This window comes from Diceros bicornis, chromosome 8, assembly GCF_020826845.1.
Source record: "Diceros bicornis minor isolate mBicDic1 chromosome 8, mDicBic1.mat.cur, whole genome shotgun sequence".
Lineage (NCBI taxonomy): Eukaryota > Metazoa > Chordata > Mammalia > Perissodactyla > Rhinocerotidae > Diceros > Diceros bicornis.
Window position 1 is genome coordinate 55,262,177 of NC_080747.1, and position 24,583 is coordinate 55,286,759.

At 34.4% G+C, this 24,583-nt stretch overlaps 1 pseudogene; it reads right to left on the reverse strand.

The window, feature by feature from the left end:
- Positions 1-4,908: 4,908 nt before the first annotated feature.
- LOC131409252 (UDP-glucuronosyltransferase 2B31-like) lies at positions 4,909-21,892 on the reverse strand (annotated as a pseudogene).
- Positions 21,893-24,583: the final 2,691 nt, after the last annotated feature.

A 24,583-nucleotide genomic window follows, 5' to 3' on the forward strand; every position in this document is an offset into this window, starting at 1 on the left:
TCTATCTGTGTCTTTAGATCAAAGGTGAGTTCTTAGACACAGCGTATAGATGGTTCTTGTTTTTTTATCCATTCAGCCACTCCATGTTTTTGGATTGGATCATGTATTCCATTTACATTTAAGGTAATTTTTGATAGGTATTTACTGATTCCCATTTATTAGTTTATTTCCAGTTGTCTTTGTCGTTCTTTGTCCCTTCCTCTTGGCTTGGTCTTCCCTTGTGGTTTGATGAGTTTTTTGATCATCATGTTTGGGTTTCTTTCTATTTATTTAATTTTGGGATAGATTGTAGGTTTATGGTCTGTAGTTACCATGAAGTTCATGTATATCAACCTGTATATATAGCAGTCTATTTTCAGGTGGTAATTGCTTAAGTTTGAATGCACTCTAAAAGTACTACATTTTTATTTTCTGAAGGTTTAAGTTTTTGAGATTGTATTTTACAGCTTTTTATTCCGTGTATCCCTCCAGTACTTATTCTAGTTATAGTTAATTGTCCTGCTTTTGTCTTTTAATGTTCATAATATCATTTTAAGTTCCTGATCCATTGTCTTTACTAAATATTTGCCTTTACCACTGAGATTTTTTTCTTTCATATATTTTCTTATTTCTACTTATGGCTTTCTTTAAAGAATACATTTTAACATTTATTGTAAGACTGTTTTAGTGGTGATTATCCCCTTTAGTTTTTCTTATCTGGGAAAAAATCTCCCCTTCAATTTTGAGCATTCTTGGTTGTAAGTTTTTCCTTTCAGTGCTTTAAATAAATCCTGCCACATCTTTCTAGCCTGAAAAGTTTCTACTGAAAAATCAGCTTACATTCTAGTGGGGGTTCCTTTTTATGTGACTTCTTCTTTTTCTCTTGCTGCCTTTAAGATTCTTCTTTAACTGTTTCCATTTTATTTCATTTATCCACATTTAGTGTGGATCTCCATGGGTTCAGCTTATTTGGGACTCTCTGTGTTTCTTGGACCTTGATGTCTGTTTACTTCCACAGGCTCAGTAAGTTTTCAGCCATTAATTCTTCAAATAAGTTTTCTTTCTTTCTCTCTCTCTGCTATTTCTGCAACACCTGTAATGCAAATGTTAGAATGCTTGATATTGTCTCAGAAGTTCCTTAAGCTATTTCTACTTTTTAAAATTCTTTTTTCTTTTTGCTGTCTGCTAGGGAGATTTTCACTATTTTGTCTTTCAGATTACTGATCCATTATTCTGTATCATCTAATTGGTATTGATTTCTTCTGGTGTATTTTTCATTTCAATTATTGTATTCTTCAGCACTGACTTGTTCTTTTTTGTGTTTTCTAACACTTTATTGAAGTTCTCACTGTGCTCCTCAGATATTTTCCTGAGTTTGGTGACCATTTTTATTACCACTGCTTTGAACTCCTTGTCACGTAAATTACTTATCTTCATTTCTTCAGGATTTTTTTCTGGGGTTTTATTTTGTTCTGTTTTTGGAATATTTTTCTTTGTCTTTTCATTTTGTTTGACTTTCTATGATTGTTTCTATATATTAAGCAAAAGAGCTACCTCTCCTACTCTTTTTTTTTTTAATAAGATGTTTTTAATTTTTTGGTACTAGGTCTTCGAAATCCAGTGTAAGTTTTATTTTTCTTATTATTATTTTTAATTTTTTGTTTATTGCAGTAACATTGATTTATAACATTGTATAAATTTCAGGTGTACATCATTATACTTCTATTTCTGCATAGATGACATCATGTTCACTGCCCAAATACTAATTACAACCCATCACCACACACATGTGCCGAACTATCCCTTTCACCCTCCTTCCTCCCCCTCCCCTCTGGTAACCACCAATCTAATCTCTGTCTCTATGTGTTTGTTTATTGTTGTTATTATCTACTACTTAATGAAGGAAATCACACGGTATTTGACCTTCTCCCTCTGACTTATTTCACTTTGCTTAATACCCTCAATGTCCATCCATGTTGTCACAAATGGCTGGATTTCATCGTTTCTTATGGCTGAGTAGTATTCCATTGTGTATATATACCACATCTTCTTTATCCATTCGTCCCTTGATGGGCACTTAGGTTGTTTCCAAGTCTTGGCTATTGTGAATAACACTGCAATGAACATAAAACTCCATTTGTTTTCATATTAGAATCTTTGTCTTTTTGTTCGTGATTTGCAAGATTTCTCACCATGCAATGGATACCAATCTTTTCCTGTTTTATGTTTGAGGGATATATTTGAGGAAAAACCAATTAAGCCTATATGCATGAATTAACAATACCATTTACTATGGAACTTTATTTTTTATTAATTTATTTATTATGGCACTTTACTATTTTATTAATTTTGTTAATATTATTTATTAAGACATTTTATTCTTTTTTTTATTTGTTTGTTTTGTTTTGCTTTGTTTTATTTTTTTCTGAGGAAGATCAGCCCTGAGCTAACATCCATGCCAATCCCCCTCTTTTTTTGCTGAGGAAGACTGGCCCTGGGCTAACATCCATGCCCATCTTGCTCCACTTTTTATGGGACACTGCCATAGCATGGCCTGGCAAGTGATGCATCAGTGCGTGCCCAGGATCCAAACCCAAGCTGTCAGCAGCGGGGAGCACGCACTTAACTGCTACGTCATGGGACCGGCCCCTGACATTTTATTCTTTTAAATGCGTCAATTACTAGAGGAGTTAAATGGGAAAATCTGATAAATTAATCCTAATATTCCTTCAACATCAAAGTTTTAACTTGTTTTTGAAAGAAATTCATGCTATAGACTGGAAAATATTTTTTGTGAGACTTTCAAGATGGTTTGTTGACCAATAAATACATATATATTTTCTCAACCTGGACCACGTTGATCACAAAGTGATTCCCTGATGTGTAGGATTCAGGAAGGCCTTCAGAGTCCCTGTGATTTGATTTACATATTCTCCAAATTTTACATAATTTCTATATTGTTGGCATTGTTATTGATTATGGTTGGTCAAAAGCCAAAGTTTAAAAGAAAATGGTGGTTATATATTTATTTTCTGATGCCAAAGTATTTAATGTTTCTGTCTTAGGTTAAAGTGAGGGATGATAAAACAGACTCCTTTGTACTTCTTTTTTTTCACTTATTTTAATGAAGTCATAATGGTTTATAACATTGCATAATTTCAGGTGTACATTATTGTTTATCAGTTTCATTATAGACTGCATTGTGCTCCCCACCAATAGTCTAATTTTTCTCACCCTACACAGGTGCCCCTTTACCCCTTTTGCCAATGCCCCAACTTCCATCCCCTCTGGTAACCACTAATCTTTTCTCTTTATCCATGGATTTTCTTATCTCCCACATATGAGTGAAATCATGCAGTGTTTGTCTATCTCTGTCTGACTTATTTCGCTTAATGTCATACCCTCAAGGTCCATCCATCTTGCTGCAAATGGGACGATTTTGTTTTTTTTATGGCTGAGTAGTATTCCATTGTATACATATACCACATCTTCTTTGTCCATTCTGCAGTTCATGGGCACTTGGGTTGTTTCCATGTCTTGGCTATTGTGAATAATGCTTCAATGAACGTAGGGGTACATAAATCTCTTTGAATTGTTGATTTCAAGTTCTTTGGATAAACACCTAGTAGGCTTCTGAGGAAAAAGAGAAGGAATGAGACATGCTGATCTAGTATGATTATATAAAATAAGAATCATTATTCCAAACTGCCTTCAACAAACCTATTGAATTCCTCACCATATCTGAAAGTAGCTAAGTGATGCTGGACCTTGTTTTGAAATAAGTGGACATATATATGTACACACGTATAGAGAGAATAAAAATTCAATAATTCCTATAAAGCACAGGTTCTATTATTATCAAACCTACAACTGGGAACTTACATCTGTTATCAAAGGCTAAAATGACAGTGAAAACAACCACGTGAATCTCTTTAAAGGGCTGTGAGGTAAAGGGAATAAGCTAGTAACACCAAAGTCTTTCTTAAATAGCTCAGTTTTATAATAGGAAGCAGACAGTGGTTGTTATATTTCTAAATCTGCACACATTCCACTGGGAAATGAGTTAAACTGGATGAAGACAAATGTTTTTCCCTGTCTTTAGATAAGGAGTGATGCTGAGGCTGGATGCACAGTAAAAGTCAGGCAGCAGTAGTGGTCTCCCAAAAGGAAACGGAACGGTGAATCATTTTACACAATTCTAACTACTCAATAGTTTCTTTACCAAATGATAAAACTACAAAATTCTGCACCAACATGAAGTTAAAATATTCTGAGTATTTGCACAATAATACTAATAATGTTAGTAGACTACTTAATGTTCTTGTGTCCATGCACAATATTTGAAACACAATTAAATAATATTTGGTATAAAATTTGAGTTAAAATAATAAATTTCAATATATACTCATAAAGATTTATTTTTTATCTTATTTTTCCCCAGTTTTTTTTTCTCTTTGGATGACTTTTTTTTTTTTTTTTTTGTGAGGAGATCAGCACTGTGCTAACATTTGCCAATCCTCCTCTTTTTTATTTTACTGAGGAAGACTGGCCCTGGACTAACATCCATGGCCACCTTCTTCCACTTTATATGGGACACCTACACAGCATGGCCTGCCAAGCAGTGAGCAGGTCCATGCCTGGGACGGAACCAGCGAACCCCGGGCCACCGCAGCAGAGCACATGCACCCAACCACTTGCGCCACCAGGCAGGACCCTGGATGACATATTTTTAACTCTTAAACAGGGAGTAAATTCTTTGATAACAAATTTTGATCTGAGATGCTAAATTGTGAAATGTTGTTTTGTCAAATGAAGAAAGGACCCTTTAGTCATATATTCTTCTTCCTGGAATAAACTAGAGGAGTCCCATCTATGAGGCATTTCAGCTTCAGGCCTAAGATACAACTTTTACTCTATTTTTTCCTTCCTTCATGTTTTAGCAAACTTCTGGCAACACAACAGACAACATTTTGTGATGACAAATCTTGCAGTTGCTACAGAGGCCAACAGATACCCAAGCTCATCCAAAGACCGGCACTGGAACAAGGTGAGGTCATGGGAGGCCGGCCGCAGGTGTTTGGCTCCTTTGTGGTGCGTGACAAACTTGATCCAGAAGACTGCTGGATCTAGAGGCATCAGAGGCTGATCATGGGGAATTCTTGATAATTTCATAGCATTATCTTTGTATCTAAAGGAGAAACACAAAGATACCAACACTGAAAGGATGTTAATAATCCCATGAAAGCTTGTGAAAAGTGTCTTACATACATTTTAGAATAAATGTCATAGAATTGCAGAAGTAATAGTGTATTTTTATTTGGGTCTTCATAAATGATTTGGATTTTAAATTGGAATTTTCTGAATGACAAATATTTCAAAAAGTGAGGATCAAGTTAACTTGGGAGAGCTTAATCTTTTCTAGCAAAGAAAATGATAGGAGCCATTGTAAGAGTTATAAGTGAGACGGAGGAAATCCACTTTTAGAATGATCCTCATGAAGTATTTAAAGACGAATTGCTTCCTTGTGAGTGAAATGCCTCCTCACCGGTCCTTGTGCATTCACTCTTCTCTTCTAACCTCTGCTCTTGATCTTCCTTCCTGTAGTCAGAATCATTTCTGAAACAGACATCAGATTACGACACTCTCTTGCTCAAAATTTGCGTCTTGCTTCTCATCCCATTTAGAATAAATTCCAAGTCTGTTCTTTGCCTTGAAGGACCTTACATGTTCATACCCCTGGTAACCTCTTCTCCTACCACTTTGTCCTGTGCACACCCTGTTGTAGGCACACTGGCCTTCTAGCTGATCCTGGAAGTTGTCTAAGGTGTTCTCACCTCATCACCTTTGTACTTTCAGCCCCCCGTCCCTCTCCTGGAGCACTCTTCCCTGCAACACCCCAAAGCTTGCTTCCACCTCCTGTTAGTAGAGATAGTCACGTCTCAGAGAGGCTTTTCCTGGCCACGCTATTATACCATCCTTAAGCATTTCTTTGATTTTTTTTTCTTTTTTTACTATTTGATTCCTAGAATTTCTAAGAAGAATATGTTTTGTAAAATATTCCTTTTAAGTATGAGATACATAAGAGGAACGCATATATCCTAAGTGATCAGCTCAAACTTTCAAAATTAGCTAGAAAATTGCTGTGAAATGAACATACCAATGTTCCCACTTCTTAGATGTTGATACAGAATTCCACAAGCTACATAGAGGCACTGCATTTTCCTGGACTCTTTCACAGCTCTCTTTCCTGAATTAACTACTATCTTCACTTTAAATATCATAGTTTTGTTTTTCTTGTTTACTAATTGGAATCATAGTATGTACTCATTTTAATTGTCTGTTCTCTAGCAGTTTTTAGTTAATTACTTTGCTATTTTTTTATTGTATGATAATACCACAGATTATCTCTTCATTTATTGATCGATGGACATTTGGATTATTAATAATTTATTGGCCATCACTGATAATGCTATTATAAACGTTCTTGTATATATCTTTTGGCTTATGCATTTCTGCATTTCCATTACATGTATACCTATTAGTGCGTTTGATGAGAAGGTGCATGTATAATTATGATTTATTTGTTGACTCTGAATTATTGAGAAATGTCGTTTAATTTTCAAAATTTAGAGGTTTTTTAGTTATTTGTTTTGATGATTTCTAACTTAATTCTAGTCTGGCCAGACAATATACTCCATATGACATGGAAATTTTCACTTTGGTATGCCACAGCATATATGGTCAATTCCATTAATAATTATATATGCTCCTCAAAAACTTGTTTTCCTCATTGTCATATGAATAAAATCAGTTACATTTTAAAAACGTGTTCCTCAAATCTTTTTTGTACCTATTCATTATTTTGTCATCTTTTTCTATATTTTTCAGAAAGGTCTTTAAAAATGTCCTATTGTGATTACACACGTATATTTTGATTTTACTTTTTGTCTAATTTATTTGTTTGGAGAATTTATTTGTAGATTTTACCAATTAATAATTTGTATTGTTTCAAAAGATTAACCTATTTGTCATTATGAAGTATTTATCTTTATTTTTAGTGGGGCTTCTGATCTACTGTGTCTAATATTAGTATACTTATAGTATCTTTCTGTGGTTACTGTTGAAATAGTAAATCTTTTCTTCCTTTGTACTTATAGTCGTTATTGTGCACTTCTATGTAAGCATGTCTTGTAAACAGTACATATAGTTAGTTTTATTTATGTTTAAATGATTTATTCTGTTAAGCTTTACTGTCAGTATGATCATCATTACATTTGCATCTACTACTTTATCCTGTATTTTCTTTTCTATTTGTCAACATGCTTTGTTTCCTTTTCTTTTCTTTCTTGTCTCCTTTAAAAGTATTTTTTAATTCAATTGTACTACTGTTTTCTTCTTGATAATATATTTTTAAAGTATTCTTAGGTGATATCCTACTAATATAATAATAATGCTGTTAGTATGCTGAATTGATGTTCACATGCTAGGCACTTCAAATTCCACATTATTTTTCCTTTGGAATATGAAAAAATTAGTTATTAATGATTTATTTTTATCAAAATTAAAAAGTTTTCTTCTTGAAAGGACACTAATCAGAGAGTGAATAATCAACCACCCAGATTGAGAGAAAATATTTGCAAACCAAATATCTGATAAGGTACTTGCATCCATACTATATAAAGAATTCTTACAGTCCAATAAGAAGACAAATAACTCAATTAAAAAATAAGCAAAGAATTGAAATAGACGTTACTGCAAGTAAGATATATGAATAGACAACAAGCATAAGAAGATACTCAACATCTGTGGCTATAAGGGAAATACTAATTGTCTACAAGGAGAGACCACTTAACACCCACCAGGATCACTATAATAAAAATGGCTGATGAATAACAAGTGTTCACAATGATGTGGAGACTTGGAACCCTCACATAGCGCTGGTGGGAGTGTAAAATTGTACAGCTTCTTTGTACAATAGTTTGGCAGTTCACCATAAAGCTACTATATGACACAGAATCCACTGTGGATAGCTACTCAAAACAAATTAAAACATATGTTCATACAAAAACATAATAGCAATAAATATAATAGGCAAATATGGAAACAACCAATATAGCCATCAAATGACAAAGGGATGAATAAATATATGGTATATTCATATCACAGAATATTATTCAGCAATACAAAGCTACAATAGGGAAGAAACTCAAAAACATTATGCTATACAAAAGAAGCCAGTTGCAAAAGACCATATATTCCACAACTCCATTTATGTGAAATGTCCAGAAGCACTAACCTATACAGTCAGAAATTTGATTAATAGTTCCTTGGGCAGTGGGAAACGGATAGCGACTTTGAGGGCATGTCAGGTTTCTTTTTAAAGTAATGAATATGTTCTAAATTTATATTATGTTGATGATTTCCTAGATCTGTAAACATACGACATATATTTGAGATTTTACTTTAAACAAGCTAATTTTATAGTATGTAAACTATATTTAATTATAAAATATATTAAAATAATGATGAAAATCAATTTTGAGCAAAAGATATTTGTAGTTTAGAAATTTTAGGTACTGAATCAATATATTTTATGATGTTTCTTCTAGTTCATAATTTTTTCCTTCTATGGATTCTACTGTATTTTTAAAAATGTGTCTTTTTTACAAAGACCTATTGCACTGTACCTTTTTAGGTGTGAAAATTGTTGCACTAGTTGGTTACCCATTAAATGAAGAGGGTTAAAACACACTTTGAAATAAATGTGTGGTTAAAAATAAAAGTAGATTTAAGAATGGTTAAATCTTGTTAATAATTTCAAAATTACCTTCTTAAAAATGGAATTAAACTCATATTCGCTATTAACAAGAGAACGTATCTACATATATTATCTATTGAAAAAAATTATGATACTCATAAAGGGTCATTAATGACTCTCTTCAATGCATTGAACAAATCATTACTTCACATTGTGTTGAAATCCAATCTAACAGCTGTTCCCTTGTCCTTCACGTGAATGATGTTACCAGGTTGATCCACAAACAAAGTAATGCCCACTATAGGGATCCCATGGTAGATGTCCTCGTAGATGTTGTTGGTTCCACCATGAGTTATAAAGGCTTTGGCTTTTGGATGATCTAGGATTTAGTGAATTTCAGCAAATTATTAATTATAAGTCTTAGAACAAACTGACAGTAGGTCAATATAAGACACTGCAAGTGGCAGTGTATTTACATAACAGATTAATATACACTTGAAACTGATTTAAAATGTCTTTCAGATCTCAAAGGAAGAAGCAGCTCAGTCAGCTGGAGAGGCAAGTGAAAGCTACAGAGAAGACCGTTGTGTTTGTTTTGACTTGAAAAATGAATACAAATTGCCAGGTGGACAAATCGAAAGAAACTATTCTGGATAAAAAAAGAGTGTGTGCAAAAAAAAAAGTGGGGGGAGCATGAGAGAATATATTCTCCTAATGAAGTGGTGAAGTCACTGAGTCTGATGAGTAGTGTGTCAAGGCAGCAGGAAGCATGATTGTGATAGCACAGGAATCAGTGGAAAGCAGGCTACAGGAGTTATTATCATGAAATGTATTATTGCTTCATGCAAAAGATGGTGGATTTTTCTCCTATAGAAAATGGAGAGTCACTGGTAATGAAAGAAAAGATGTTATTTATCAGTGGCACATGGTGTACCCCCCAAGTCGGGAAAGGATTGGTGTAAAGGGAGAATTAGGTGACAGAGTGACAACCCAGAAAGGTGTTGAAAAATACTCTATGAGAGATAATTACACACCAAATAAAGATACTTTGATTTTGGCCATAAGGAATGTGACTGTGTATAATAAAATCCAACTGTTATATCTTACACTTTTCCCCTAAGACTGGGAAATAAATATAAGAAAGTTAAGTTTTATCTTTGTTGTTTTCAATAATAAATGTTCAATAAATTTATTTCCTGGTGAACTATTATCACTCTGGTTGGCTATTCCTCTCATTTCAGTGCTTGATTTCCAGAGTTTTACCATGAAGGTCATTCTGGGGGATGCACTTAAAGAGCAGAGTATTTGGCCCTAAGGTATCCGGCTTTCTTCCATCAAATCTCCGTATAACCTGTTAGAGGAAAGAAATGACCTTATTCCATGAGTTGAACTTCGTAATTATAGCATGTTAGAATCTAAATAGATTAAGAGACATCTAGTTAAACCCCTTCCATATGACAGATGAGGAAATGAGGACAAGAGATGTTAGATAACGAGAACCAATGAAACACTGATGTAATGGGAATACTCATATTACATGCACTTATTTTTATATTGAATCAAGTATGCATGCAATGATGTTCTTTCACACTTAGGGGTTAGACAATGAGGTTATCAATGACCAATTTAAGCATACAAAAATTTTTAAGTAGTCGTTATAATTCTAATGCAAAAAACAATAGCAAATTACTAATTTTAACTATGTATTATACTAGCTATCATCTTCCAGATTTAATATTAACCTGTGTATTTCTTTTCCAGTGAAATGGGGAGTAGTTTAGATACATCCTTTCGTTTCTTACGTTATTTTTATTACATTTACATCTTCTGAGTTAAGAATCAATGCAATCAGCTATTTGTGAGAATTAAATAATTATTTTCTTTAACAATTTGTTAATAATAATAAATACTTCCTGCTTAATAAGTATGCTTAGCTTCTTTTAGATTACTAATTATCAATCTCTCATTCTAAGAAAAATTTCAAATGGTAATTTTTTACATAAATCGAGTATTATCACTATTGCTAAGTTTCAAAATTCTTTAAAAGTAGAAAAGAAGAGCCCATTGGCACTTCATAAACAATAGTATAGCCATCAGAAAAGATTGAATATCATGATATGTTAAATTTTATTTATCAGATTGTTAACACTTCAATGATGTGATACAATGCATTGACAGCATTGATTAATATGGTTTCTTATAGCCCAGCCATTTTCAAGTGTAGTACCAAATTAAGTACAGGTTTTGGAATTTACAAGCAATCCTCATAAGCAAGATTTTAATTTACAAGTGGTTAACATATATTTGCTATGTGAATGTTAAAGTAACTTCAGATTCTCAGCAAATTAGCATAGATGATAAGGAGAAAGGTATATCAGTTAAGAAAGTAAAAAGTAATTCACAAATACCCAGAGACTCTAAGTATGTTGTATATATTAGAAATAATTTACTCCCATATTTTGTGGAAAAGCGACATCTGAAAGTTTTTATTCCAGGCTTGCTTCTGATTGAATCCTTTTTATATTTCCTTCTCCTTCTTCAAACCAGAGGAGTTATTACCTGATGGTTTAAGGCAGAGTCCTTGTAAGGATACATTTTATAAAGCACAGGGTCACCTTAAGGGCTGGACCCACCTCCACGCTTTGTCGTATGTTTTCCTGCTTCAAACTTTAGCAGGGCCCAGTTCACAGGGGCAGTTTTTTCTCCTCCTTTTTAAGGCCATTTTTTTCTCTCTCTAAATCACTGTGACTGGATAGGTACCTGGATGCAGTTTGGTAAGCCCTGGCTGTTCTTTTTCCGAACAGCACCCTGAGAAGCGTATTGGATAGGCCTATTCCAAAACTGAGGGGATGCAAAGGAGGCCTTGATTACCTGGCAAATTTAAAGTGCAGGATGACTTTGAGACTTTTATCAATTCCTGCTTAATGTTACTGTTAAAATTTAACTGCTTTCTGAGTACATCTATGGTGTGTATAGTGCCCTCAGGAATCCTGCAAGGAAAAGGAGGAAATGACAGGGCAGCATTTGATGATATCTTTACCTGCCTGCAATATCATTATAATACCAATACTTCACACTACACCTCTGAAATATATTTCTTTTTGATCACAATGTTAACAGCAAAGTTACTGTCAGTCAAAGACACCCTTGTATTACTTTAGCACCTGCCGTATATATTTGGGTTTTTACACTAATATCTGAAATAAGTTGGATCTGTCATAATACAGTGACGTTTACCTTTCATGAAGGAAATTTCTGTAATCACAGTCTATTCAAAATTTAACAGACTCATTAAATAGTTGTCCACTATAAGGTACTTTATCTTCCCTTTTGTGGAATCTGGGCAAGGGCTATTGCAATCACATCGGCCCTTTCTTCTGTCATGTTTCTGACCATTGACCCCAGAGTAAACACCACAATACCATTTTCTCCAGAGCTCTGGGCAAACTTTTCCATTTCCTGTGGAGACAGAATTTGCTCCATCACAAAAGAGAAACAGCATAGCAAACACTATGGAAAGGATTAACTACAAACAACTAAAGAGATGTATTATCAGGAATTATTAGAGTAGTGCCTGTTTTTTTTTTTTTTTATCGTGGTCAAATACACATAACATTAAATTTATCACCTTAACAAATCCTAGGTGTACAGTTTAGTAGTGTTAAGTATACTCACACTGTTCTGTAACCAGTCTCCAGAAATTTTACATCTTGGAAAACTGGGACCATATCCATTATACAAGAAATTCCCATTTCCTCCTTCACCAGTCCTGCCAACCATCATTCTACTTTCTGTTTCTATGAATTTGACTAGCCTGGGTACCTCATGTAACTAAAATCAGACAGTATTTTTCTCTTCATGAGTGGGCCACTTCACCTACTGTCCTTAAGGTTCAGCCATATTGTAGCATGTGTTAGAATTTCCTTCAGTTTTAGGGCTAATATTCCATTGTGTGTAAATACCACATTTTGTTTACTGATTCATTTGTCAATGGACACTTGGTTTGCTTCTACCTTTGGGCTCTTGTGTGTAGTGTTGGTATGAAGATGGCTGTGCAAATATGTCATCTGCATTCTAATATCAGTTCTTTTGGATATATACCCAAAAGTGGAATTAATGGAGCAAATGGTAATTCAATTTTAATTTTGTGAGTACTCTCCATTTCTTTTACATTAGTGGCTATTTATATCAGACCTAATCCTTCATTTCCTTGTTAAAATACAATTGATATGAGTTTTCTTTCCTTTTTTATATATATTTGTGCAAATATGTGTGTGTATCTCTGTGTGTGTTTTTAAATAAGGAAGAAATGAAACAGAGCCAGTACACGATTTTGAGGAGGAAATGCTCTAAGACAATATTATATCCATACTCTTTAGTTACGATGTTATGAATTACAGGCATACCTCAGAAATATTGTAGGAGCAGTTTCAGACCACTGCAATAAAGTGAATATTGCAATAAAGGGAGTCACACAAATTTTTTGGTTTCATAGAGCATGTGAAAGTTATGTTTACACCTCACTATAGCCTATTAAGTGTGCAATAACAATGTGTCTAAAAAACAATGTACATTCCTTAATTAAAAAGTACTTCATTGTTAAAAAATATTAACTATCCTGTGACTTTCAGTAAGTCATAATATTTTTGCTGGTGGCAGGCCTTGCTTCAATGCCAATGGCTGCTGACCGATCAAGGTGGTGGTTGATGAAGGTTGCGGTGGCTGTGGGAATGTGTTAAAATAAGACAACAGTGAGGTTTGCTGCATTGATTGACTCTTCCTTTCATGAATGATTTCTCTGTAGCATGTGATGCTGCATGATAGCATTTTACCTGTAGTAGAACTTCTTTCAAAATTGGCGTCAATCCTCTCAAACCCTGCTGCTGCTTTATCAACTAAGTTCAGTTATACTCTAAACCCTTTGTTGTTATTTCAGTATACTTCACAGCACCTTCATCAGGATTAGATTCCATCTCAAGAAACCACTTACTTTACTGAACCGTAAGAAGCAACTCCTCATCCATTAAAGTTTTTTCATGAGATTGCAGCAATTCAGCCACATTTTCAGGCTCCACTTCTAATTCTAGTTCTCTTGGTAATTCCACCACATCTGCAGTTACTTCTTCCAGTGAAGTCTTGAACCCCTCAGAGTCATCCATGAAGGTTGGAATCAGCTTCTTCCAAGCTCCTGTTAATGTTGATATTTTGAGCTCTTCTCATGAATCACAAATGTTCTTTATGATGTCTAGAATGATGAATCTTTTCCGGAAGGTTTTTCACTTTACTTTTCCAAGACCCATCAGAGGAATCACTATCTATGAAATGTATTTCTTAAATAATAAGACTTGAATGTCTAAATAACTCCTTGATCCATGGGCTACAGCATGGATATTGTGTAGGAAGGCATGAAAACAACATTCATCTTGTAGTACATGTCCATCAGAGTTTTGGGGGATCAGGTGCATTGTCAAAGAGCTGTAATATTTTGAAAGGAATCTTTTTTTCTTAGTGGTAAATCTCAACCGTGTGCTTAGAATATTCAGTAAACCATGTTGTAAATAGATGTGCTGTTATCCAAGCTTTATTGTCGCATTTATATAGCACAGACAGGGCAGTTTTGCATAATTCTTAAGGGCCCTAGGATTATCAAAATAGTGAATGAACGTTGGCCTCAAGTTGAGGTCCCCAGATGCATTATCCCCTAACAAGAGAGTCAGCCTGTCCTTTGAAACTTTGAAGCCTCACATTGACTTCTCTTCTCTAGTTATGATAGTCCTAGATGGTATCTTTTTCCAAAAGAGGCTGTTTCATCTACATTGAAAATCTGCTTTTTAGTGCAGCCACCTTCATGAATTATCTTAGCTAGATCATCTGTATAACTTGCTGCAGCTGCTTCTCCTTACACTTTTATGTTATGGAGATGGCTTCTTTCTTTAAACTTTATGAACCAACCTCTGCTGACTTCAAACTTTTCTTCTGCAGCCACCTCACCTCTCTCAGTCTTCATAGAATTGATGACAGTCGGGGCCTTGCTCTGGATTAGTTCTTGGCTAAAGGGAATGTTGTGGCTACTTTGATTTTCTATCCAGACCACTAAAACTTTCTCTGTATCAGCAATAATTCTCTTATACTTTCTTTATTTTTTTTTCCCCTGAGGAAGATTCACCCTGAGCTAATGTCTGTTGCCAATCTTTCTCTTTTTGCTTGAGGAATATTTGTCTTAAGCTAATGTCTGTGCCAATCTTCCTCTATTTAGTATGTGGGTCATCACGGCAGCATGGCTATCAATGAGTGGTGAACATCCATGCCTGGGAACTGAACCTCGGCTGCCAAAGCGGAGTGCACCAAACTTAACCACTGGGCCATGGAGCCAGCCCCCTGTTATACTTTCATATCATTCATATGTTCACTGGAGTACCATTTTTTTTTTTTTTTGAGGATGATTAGTCCCAGCCAACATCTGTTGCCAATCCTCCTCTTTTTGCTGAGGAAAATTGGCCCTGGGCTAACATCCGTGCCCATATTCCTCTACTTTATGTGGGGCACTGCCACAGCACAGCTATGATAAGTGGTGCATAGGTCTGCACCCAGGATCCGAACCCACGAACCCAAGGCTGCCAAAGCGGAGCACTTGAACTTCACCACTATGCCACTGGGCTGGCCCCTGGAGTAGCATTTTTAATTTCCTTCGAGAACTTTTCCTTTGAATTTACAACTTGTTTCACTCTTTGTGCAAGCAGCCTAGCTTTCAACTTACCTCAACATTCAATAGGCCTTTCTCAGTATGCATAATTACTTTTAGGTTTAAGCAAAATAAGTCAGACAGAGAAAGCCAAGTACTCCACGATTTTACTAGTATGTTGAAGATAAACAAACAAACAAATACATAGATACAGAAAACAGATTGGTGGTTACCAGGGGCTTAAGGGTAGGGGGAAAACAAAGGGAGAAAGGGGCAAGTGTGTACAGGGATGGATGACAACTAGACCTTGGTGATGAACATGATGCAGTCTATACAGAAGTCATAATATAATGATGTACCCCTGAAATTTCTCTGTTATAAACCAAAATTACCTCAATTGAAAAAAATGCAATATCTGTGACACACAATGAAGTGATCGGAGTAAAACGAGGTAGGCCTACACTAATACATATTCTTGGAAGGAGGCTACACAGCAGAATCTTAAGTCTCCTTTGATCCTTTATTGTTCTAGTTCTACTAAAACATTTACGTCTATCCCAGGCAGCTTTTTCGGATAAATATTTTTGTTTAGTCATTAGTATTCTATGTCTCTGCCTATGAACACTAAGGAAAAGTTTGTTATGATTAGGATGACTTTATTTTTTTCTCTAAGTTCTATAATAATTTATACCTCACATTAACCTTTGTCAGAATTCCCCAACCTCTCTCCCTAAATCACTTTTTAAAGGCTGGAGGTTAAGAATCACTGTCATTCATGAGTCTGGTAATACTATTTGGAATTTCCATGAAATAGCCCTAAAATCTTTATTTTTAATCCAGAAATATACTTGTCTCATTACTTATTAGAGTGGCCATATTTATGGTTTATTTCTGTATGACACCTTTTGCCATAAATTCATATTACAACATTGATATCCCAGTAGAATGTGTTATGTGTAACTGGCTGTGAGGGGCCCTCATCATCACCTCACTGAGTCCCCCAGGGAGCAGCTGCCCCACAGTGGGAGAGGTACAGGCAGGGCTTTCTGCAGCAGAGATCTGGTCACATTCTTGAGGAGCTCAGGTCAAACTGTATAAAGTTCCTGGTGAATCTGTGTTTGCACGGAACTGTTTCAGAATTATTCTGACTTATAGTCTCAGATCTTTGCCAAACTAAACAAAAAAAATTATTGCTTTCTATAGTAGAATAATTCCCCATTGCTCAATGACTCTCTCACAAATAAAAAAAAAAAATGTAGAGGAGCCAAAAATTTCCTGGATATCTCCTCAAAACAGCATATTCAATTTTTTTTCAGTCATCCCATTTTAAAGTCATTTGTTTATTCTAAACTCATTTATTTCTTCTTGTCTGTCTGGAAAATATTGACTTAAACCTTCCAATATAAAGAGTACACTTTCTTATCCTATTCATTGTTGTAAAGGTTCTTTGCAAGCTGTTCTTTACAAAATAAACAAAAGAGGAATAAATTTGCACATTTTACCTTGCAAACTCTACCTTGTCCAGAAAATTCTTCATAAATATGGTTCCACCCTGCTGACATTAGTTTCATATGAAGGTCACTGTACTTCCCTATTACGAGCATTGTGCATCTTGGTAATCTGTGGGAGCCTAGTAACCCGTAGCAACATTTATAGTTAGCTGTGTTCAATGTTTTGCCTCACTAGCTCTCTGCCAATAGCCTTCTTCAACCAAGCTGTGGAAGATGGTTCTCTATAGAACTATAGTAATATAACCTCTCTTTATAGCTTTATCACTGAGTTGGATCACTGATTCTGTGACATCTCATAAAAATAACACATGCTTTCTCAAAAATAACACATACTTTCATACTTTGGAAAAGTATGAAAAAGAATCTAAAAGGAATTAAGATTCAACTCTACTCTCTATCCAAGTATATCCTTGCTGTGAATTTTTATGTATTTTTGCACATCTTGATTATTTTTCTCTATATAGTTTCATATGAGTATATTATGAAGTCAAAGGCTATAAGCATTTTTAAGAATCTTTTTGCAAATTGTCAAATGTCTTATTTCATCAAAGGAAAGTACAGAAATTATCTGCAATCTTAATAATTAATGGAAAACAAGTAGTTTGGGGAACAATTTACTTTCTATAATAAAGAATAAGGGCAGGTTTCACAAACATTGACTTGGATTCATGTCTTGTTTCTGCAACTTAATAACAAGAGCTTCCGTTACTAATTATTATGATTTTACTGCTATTTATCCTACTCCTTGTCCTCCTTCTCCTCCTCCTCTTTTTTCACTCCTACTGACATTGTCACTCTCCCTTAATGTGAAGGGGGACATCTTTCAAGAATGGGTTTAGACTGAATAGAACTTTCACTTTTCTTACCTCAGCCTTTACCATTGTGAAAGTTTTCATATGATCCTAAATAATTTGCAATCAAAAGAGACATTGTGTTAACCCTTGATTAAGATCTCAGTTTTATGGTACTGCCAATCAAATGGTAGACCAAAAAGATCTCTTAATGTATTATTTAATAGTTCATTAAAGGATCCTTGCTGTTGTTTATGTCTTGAGGTATGATATCAATTTAAAATATATAGATTCTTTCTTTCTCTCCTAAGGGGTATCATCCTCTGTAATAAAAGAATTATTTTGTAACTTTGAAGTATGGGCAGTTTCCAGATCCAAGTGGTAGAAATTATTTGATCTTTATTAAATATGCAAAATTTATGGTCCTTTATATATATATAGTGTACATTTTCTCTTTGATCTTTTAGACTGGCAGCTATGATGTCAAGAACCATGTTCCCCAACAAGTCTTTACTGAGATTTTCATGCAGGGTTGGTGTGTGGCAGAACACCTTTGCTATAATAAGCAAATTTCTATTATGTTCTAGATGTCAAACCCTGGATCTCAGATGAGCAATACTTTAAATGCTGTAGTGAAGGCAAGTAAATGTTGGGTTTAGCTGCCAATATTGTTGGGGCACACTTTCATATTGTTGGGGAATGGTCTTCCCTTAATGCTAAAATACTGGTAAAGAGCTTCTACTCTCTCAAAAAATTTTAGCATTTCCATTTGCTCATTTGATTGCCAAATTATACATTTACTTTTAAGTACTGCATGAGATAACTGTTCTCTATGACCTTGCTTGAAAATACAATCTTGATCTATTGGAAGCCAGTTCTTATTAAATGAGAAATCATATGAAAATAAGCTGAAACATAGTAGTTATTAATACATAATAGTAACAATAGTAACATAATAATAGTAACATAACAATAGTAACATAATAGTAACAAAAATAACAATGATGACAATACTTAACATTACTGCTTTATCACTGACTATGTGCCAGAGACATTTTAAGCATTTTATCTGTATTAAGTAGTTCATTCCACTGAAGAGAAATAGGAGGTTAATATTATAAATATAAGAGTAGGCATTGTCATATCTTTAATATCCAGTTTTCCATCATCTGTTGCCTGAACTCTTGCAACAACCTCCTAAATGGTCCCCCTTTCCCCTCTGCAGTCGAAGCCACTGACTACACTTGAGTGCTTTTTCAAAAAGGAAATCTGATCATATTTCTGCATTTTTTCCTTTTCGTTGACTCCCTAATGCCCTTACTAGATGCTTCAACATCCTTATAATTAATTATCTCTAACTTATTGTTCCAGCATCATCTGCATCTTTACTCAGCCTCTTCCCACTAGACTAAACCTAGAATTCTTGGGAACTCTCATTATTACTCTACCTGCTTTATTTTTTGCATCTTCCTCTTTCCCCTTCCCTTCCTCCTATTACTGTAGATCCTTCAGTTCTCATTTAAGTATCAATGACTCTGAGATGCCACAGAATACTCTCTAGCATTGTGGTCTTTCCTTATTATAATAATTTTCATGCAATTTTTATTACTTGTTTATATTCTGTCATTCCATTTGAATGTGTGGTGTGCATGGGTGGAAATCGTTTCTGTACTGTTTCTCTGCATATCCAGCTCTATCTCTGGACTATGCTAAGAATATTATTTGAAGGAATGTCTGATGCTTAATTATATGTTGAATAAGGAGGTCTTAATTTAACTGACCCTATTTCCAAAGTTTTTCCAGGTATAGTACTTTATTCTGTAACGTTAATGAAATTCAGATAATTGCAATGGTATTCAAATATTTAAGTTTCTAATTGACAGGTCACTTTACCTGGCTTCTCATATCTCTCTCACTGTGATCAAATATTCTAAATAAAGAACACAGATACCTTCCCACTGATAATGCCAAGTAAAATAAGCAAAACAAACAGAAATAGGTGAGCTGAGGCAGGAATTTGGCAGGTTTGCAGTGGAGACCTCCAACAATTTCAAAACATGGTAAGAATGGGCAAACAGATTCAAAATCCCAATAGGTTCGAATGAGCCACAGTTCAGCTTTCCCCATTAAGTCAGATAATGTCACGGGTCTTCCTGAAGGGAAAAAAGCAAACAAAGATACAGGAAATATGAGTATTGTAATGTGAATATACCAGATAAGTTTCTAGAAGGAGCCTGGAATGACAATAGCCACAGATGTTTAAAAGTGTCTGTGGTGTGAAAACACAAATTTGTGTACGTATATACATATATGTGTGTGTGTGTGTGTATATAGCTACATGTTTTATATATATGTTGTTCATATTTATAGACAAAAAGTATAATAGACTTTTATCTCTAGTGTCACAGCAGGATATTCAGAATTAAATACAATTATTAAACCTAAGTTACCAAAGAATTGAACATACATTTGTTTATCTGTAAAGATACAAAAGTAACAAATGCAAATATAAGCAATGATTTTAACTGCTCAATCAACTAACCCTACCAAATCCATGGAAACAGCTTTCCTTAGAGTATTCAGTCTATTTTCCACAATTTAGCAAGCTATTCCCTTGATCCTAGCTTTTCCAGGTAATCAGTGAGGTTTTAGAGAGTACGGCTACTCCTGCATTTGGTTCATATTAGGAGCTTAATAATATTTGCATCTTAAATAAAAATATTTGCAAAAAACTGCTGGAAAATTTTCATAAAGTATCTAAATAGATGTGCTGACTCTTAATTTTGGCCATTTTTTCTTTAATACAAAAATATAATTTTGAAAAATATATAGACGAATAATGTGTATATCCACCCTTCAATAAGATTTTAGGCCTTTAAAATAGGTGATTTGTAACTACTTAGTGAAGGAATGTGTAATCATTAAGAATCCAAATTATAGATTCCTGCATCTGGGATAGAGCCACTATGTCTCTCAGTTGTGAAGGTCCTCCAGGTAATATGGCACAATAGTTTAATTTTTAAATGAATCTAAAGTGTACAAGGGAAAACAATTTCTTCAATGCTCTATAGACAGTTGTGCTGGACATACATAATTCTTTCATCTACATATCTGTTCTGATCAGGGTATTTAGTGAAATTCTAATGCCTTTTATGACAGATCAAAAAAATTATAGTGCAGCTGATGTGTAGGATGATTAGGCAGAGCACAGGGGATTTTTAGGGCTATCAAACTACTCTGTACAATACTATAATGGTGGATAAATGATATTATAAATGTGTCAAAGCTCAAAAAATATAAAACAATAAGAGTGACCGTAATGTGAACTATGAAACTAGGAGGACATTTATCTGTCATATAGTTTCATCAATTGTAGCAAATGTACTTCTCTGGTGAGGGATGTTCAGAAAAAGGGAGGTGAGGCATGTGAGGGAGCAGAGAATATATGATAAATCTCTACTCAATATTGCTGTGGACCCAAAACTCCTCTAAGAAATAAAGCCTATTACAAACAAATAAATAAACAAGAATGGGTATGGCATTGCTTAAAGAACTCCTCATTGCTTCAATTCATGGTTTTTAACTTCCTGAAATGTCCCGTACTAGCATGGACCTCAGGAATCTAAGCGACCTTATAATTTAAGTGTTTCCATAATATATGTGAGATTGAGATATCATTTTATAATTTCATTTCATCATTTTCTTTGTAAAATACAATTATAAATTCATCTTCTAGGGCACTAGAAAGTTAGGACTTCAAAACACTAAAAACGTGACTTACCTAGTACTTCAGGGTAAAACTGATCCCACTTCTTCTCATTAAATGTTTGGAACCAAAAGTCAAAATAAAACACATATATATCATGTTTTTTACCCTCTGCATGAATGTCATTTGGTCACTTAATTCTGACAAAAGAACAGGTACATAGGACGGAGGGATTGGAAGTCCTCCACTATACTTTTCGGTTGTACAGTCTGGAAAGAAGCAGAGACTGTAGACTAATGGTATTTTCAGTAGCTCAGCCTGATGCTCACCACAGGCTCCAACGGCATCTGAAAGAATGACATCAAACCTTGATTCTTGTAGTTTTGTTATAAGTTTCTTATTCAGAACTACATCTTTACAGAGCTTTTCAAAACAATCAGAAAAGTCCCAAAAGTTTTCTTGCATTAGTAAAAAATATGTCCAAAATGTATCTTATGTCAATTTGTGGATCACTTTTCTGAAAAAAAACCTCAAGATCATGTTTTGTTAAAGATGCAAGATAAATCTCAAATTTAATAGCAGATGGTTTGTTGGGATCAACAAGAATGGAAGCTGCAGATGTCAGAACACTCACTTCATGCCCTCTCTGGACAAATTCATCCAGGATTCTCTTCATATTGATCCAATGGCTATATTCTGTGGGCCACCCTAGCACCTTTCCACCACCTCCAGGGCTAAAGTAACAATGCAGCTATAGCAGGAAAAGAACTAAAATCCATTTCACATATATTTTGGTGGGATGCAACACTTGTTTTCAAATTGCTGTTCCCTTTTGCCATTGCTCATGTTCATTTCCAAGGAGAAGTGTAGCAGAAAGTTAAAATATAACTCCTACACCTCAAAGTAAATACGTTATATGAATGATCAGAGTATTTTTGTGGCAAGTGGAAAAAGTAAAAGTAGGTGCCTCTAGTTCATACAAATGTGTTTGGTGTCTGTTTATGATTAAATTACCATGAGAAACACAGAGTGCCAACACAGAAAGGAAGTTAATTTGCTTACACATATTGTTTCCATGAGAGGTTTTGAAAAAGCTTTTGAAACCATAGATATGATTCAAACTAAATGTCAGGGAACTGCAAAAGCAATAGTATATTTTTATTTGGGTCCTCATAGATGGTTTGGCTTTTAAATTGTAATTTTCTGAATGACAGATATTTTAAAAGGGGAAGGTGAAAGTTAAGTTAGGACAGTTTAATCTTTTCTAACAGAGGAAATGCCGTGAGCCGTTCATCGTAAGAACTATAAGCGAGATGGTGGAAATGAACTTTTAGAATGATATTCATGAAGTATTTAAGGGAATTGTGTCATTGTGGGTGAAATGTCTCCTCGCCAGTCCCTGTGCTTCCACTCTTCTATTCTACTCTGCGTTTTTTATTTTCCATTCTGTAGCCAGAATCATTTTTGAAACAGACTTCAGATTATAACTCTCCCTTGTTCAAAATTTCCATCCGGCTTCTCATCCCGTTTAGAATAAATTCCAAATCTGTTCCTCACCCTACAGGACCCTATATGTTCATATCCCTGGCAACCTCTTCTCCTATCACTTTGTCCCGTGCACACTCTATTGTAGGCACATTGGCTGATCCTTGAAGTTGCCTAAATTGTTCTCGCCTCATCACCTTTGCACTTGCAGTCCCCTCTGTCACTGTCCTGGAGCACTCTTCCCTGCAACACCCCAAGGCTTGCTTCTACCTCTTGCTGGACGTCTCAGCTTCAGTGTCACATCTCAGATAGACTTTTCCTGGCCACACTATGACAGCACCTCTAGGCATTTCTTCTATATTTTTTGTGTTTATGTTGCTATTTGATTCCTAGAATTTGATAATACATTATATTTTCTATAATAAATATTTAACTGTGAAATACGTCAAAAAATGCAGTAACCTACATGCACAGCTCAAAAGTTCAAAATTAGTTAGAAAATTATTGTGAAGAGATTATACTGATGTACCTACAACTTAGATTTTGATATAAGATATCACAATCTACCCAGTAGCACCTCATATTCCTGGACCTTTTTATTCTCTACTCCATTCTCTGAATTAACCGCTATCCTAACTTTTAACACCACAGATTACTTTTTCTTGTTTATATAGTGGAATCACATAGTACTACTAATTTGCTTTTGTCTTTTGTGGATCACTTCTTGGTCAATTCCATTACATAATATTCCATTGTATGGCAATACCACAGGTTATTTCTTCATTTATCCATCAATAGACATTTGTGTTGTTAACAATTTTTTGCTGTTACTACTAGAGCTATTATAAAAATCTTGTATATGTCTTTTGGTTTACATATTTATACAGTTCAATTCATACACATCTATAAGTGGAATTGTTGAGAAGAAGGTATATGTATGATTATGATTTCTTTATTGACTTTGAATTATGTAGAAGTATATTGCTTAATTTCCAAAATTACAGATGTTTTAGTTATTTTTTCTTTTTGATGATTTCTAACTGACTTCCAATAATGCTGGACAGTACACTCTTTATGATTTGTATATTTCAAATTTACTGAGTCTTGGTTTATGGCCCAGCATATGGTCAATTTGAGTGAGTATTCTATTCTTGAAAAATGTGTATTACCTATCGGGATACATATATAGATACATATACTTATAAATATTTCTTTTAGAATTTAATATTTACTATATTTATAAATATATATATTTACATATATATAACAAGATGCATTTTTAAACGTTGAAGGTTAAAACTTTTAGTTACTTATCCAATATTTTTTCATCTTTTTCTAGGTTGTTGAGAAAGGTGTTTAAAAACTCTCTATTATGACTACAGATTTATGTATTTTTTTTTCTTTTGTACACTTTTGCTTTTATAAATGGGAGGTTTCATTAATAGGTGTTAACAATAGATAAGTTGTATTGTTTTGAAAAGTTAACCTATTTATCATTGTGAAATATTTATCATTATTTTTAGTAGTGCTTCTGATCTACTGTGACAGATATTAATATAGGTACAACATCCTTCTATGGTTATATTGGGGAAGAGGGAGAATCCCCCTCCACTCTTTCTGTTAAGGTTCTTATGGCTGGCCAAATAATTAAAAGACAGATTATCAGGAGAA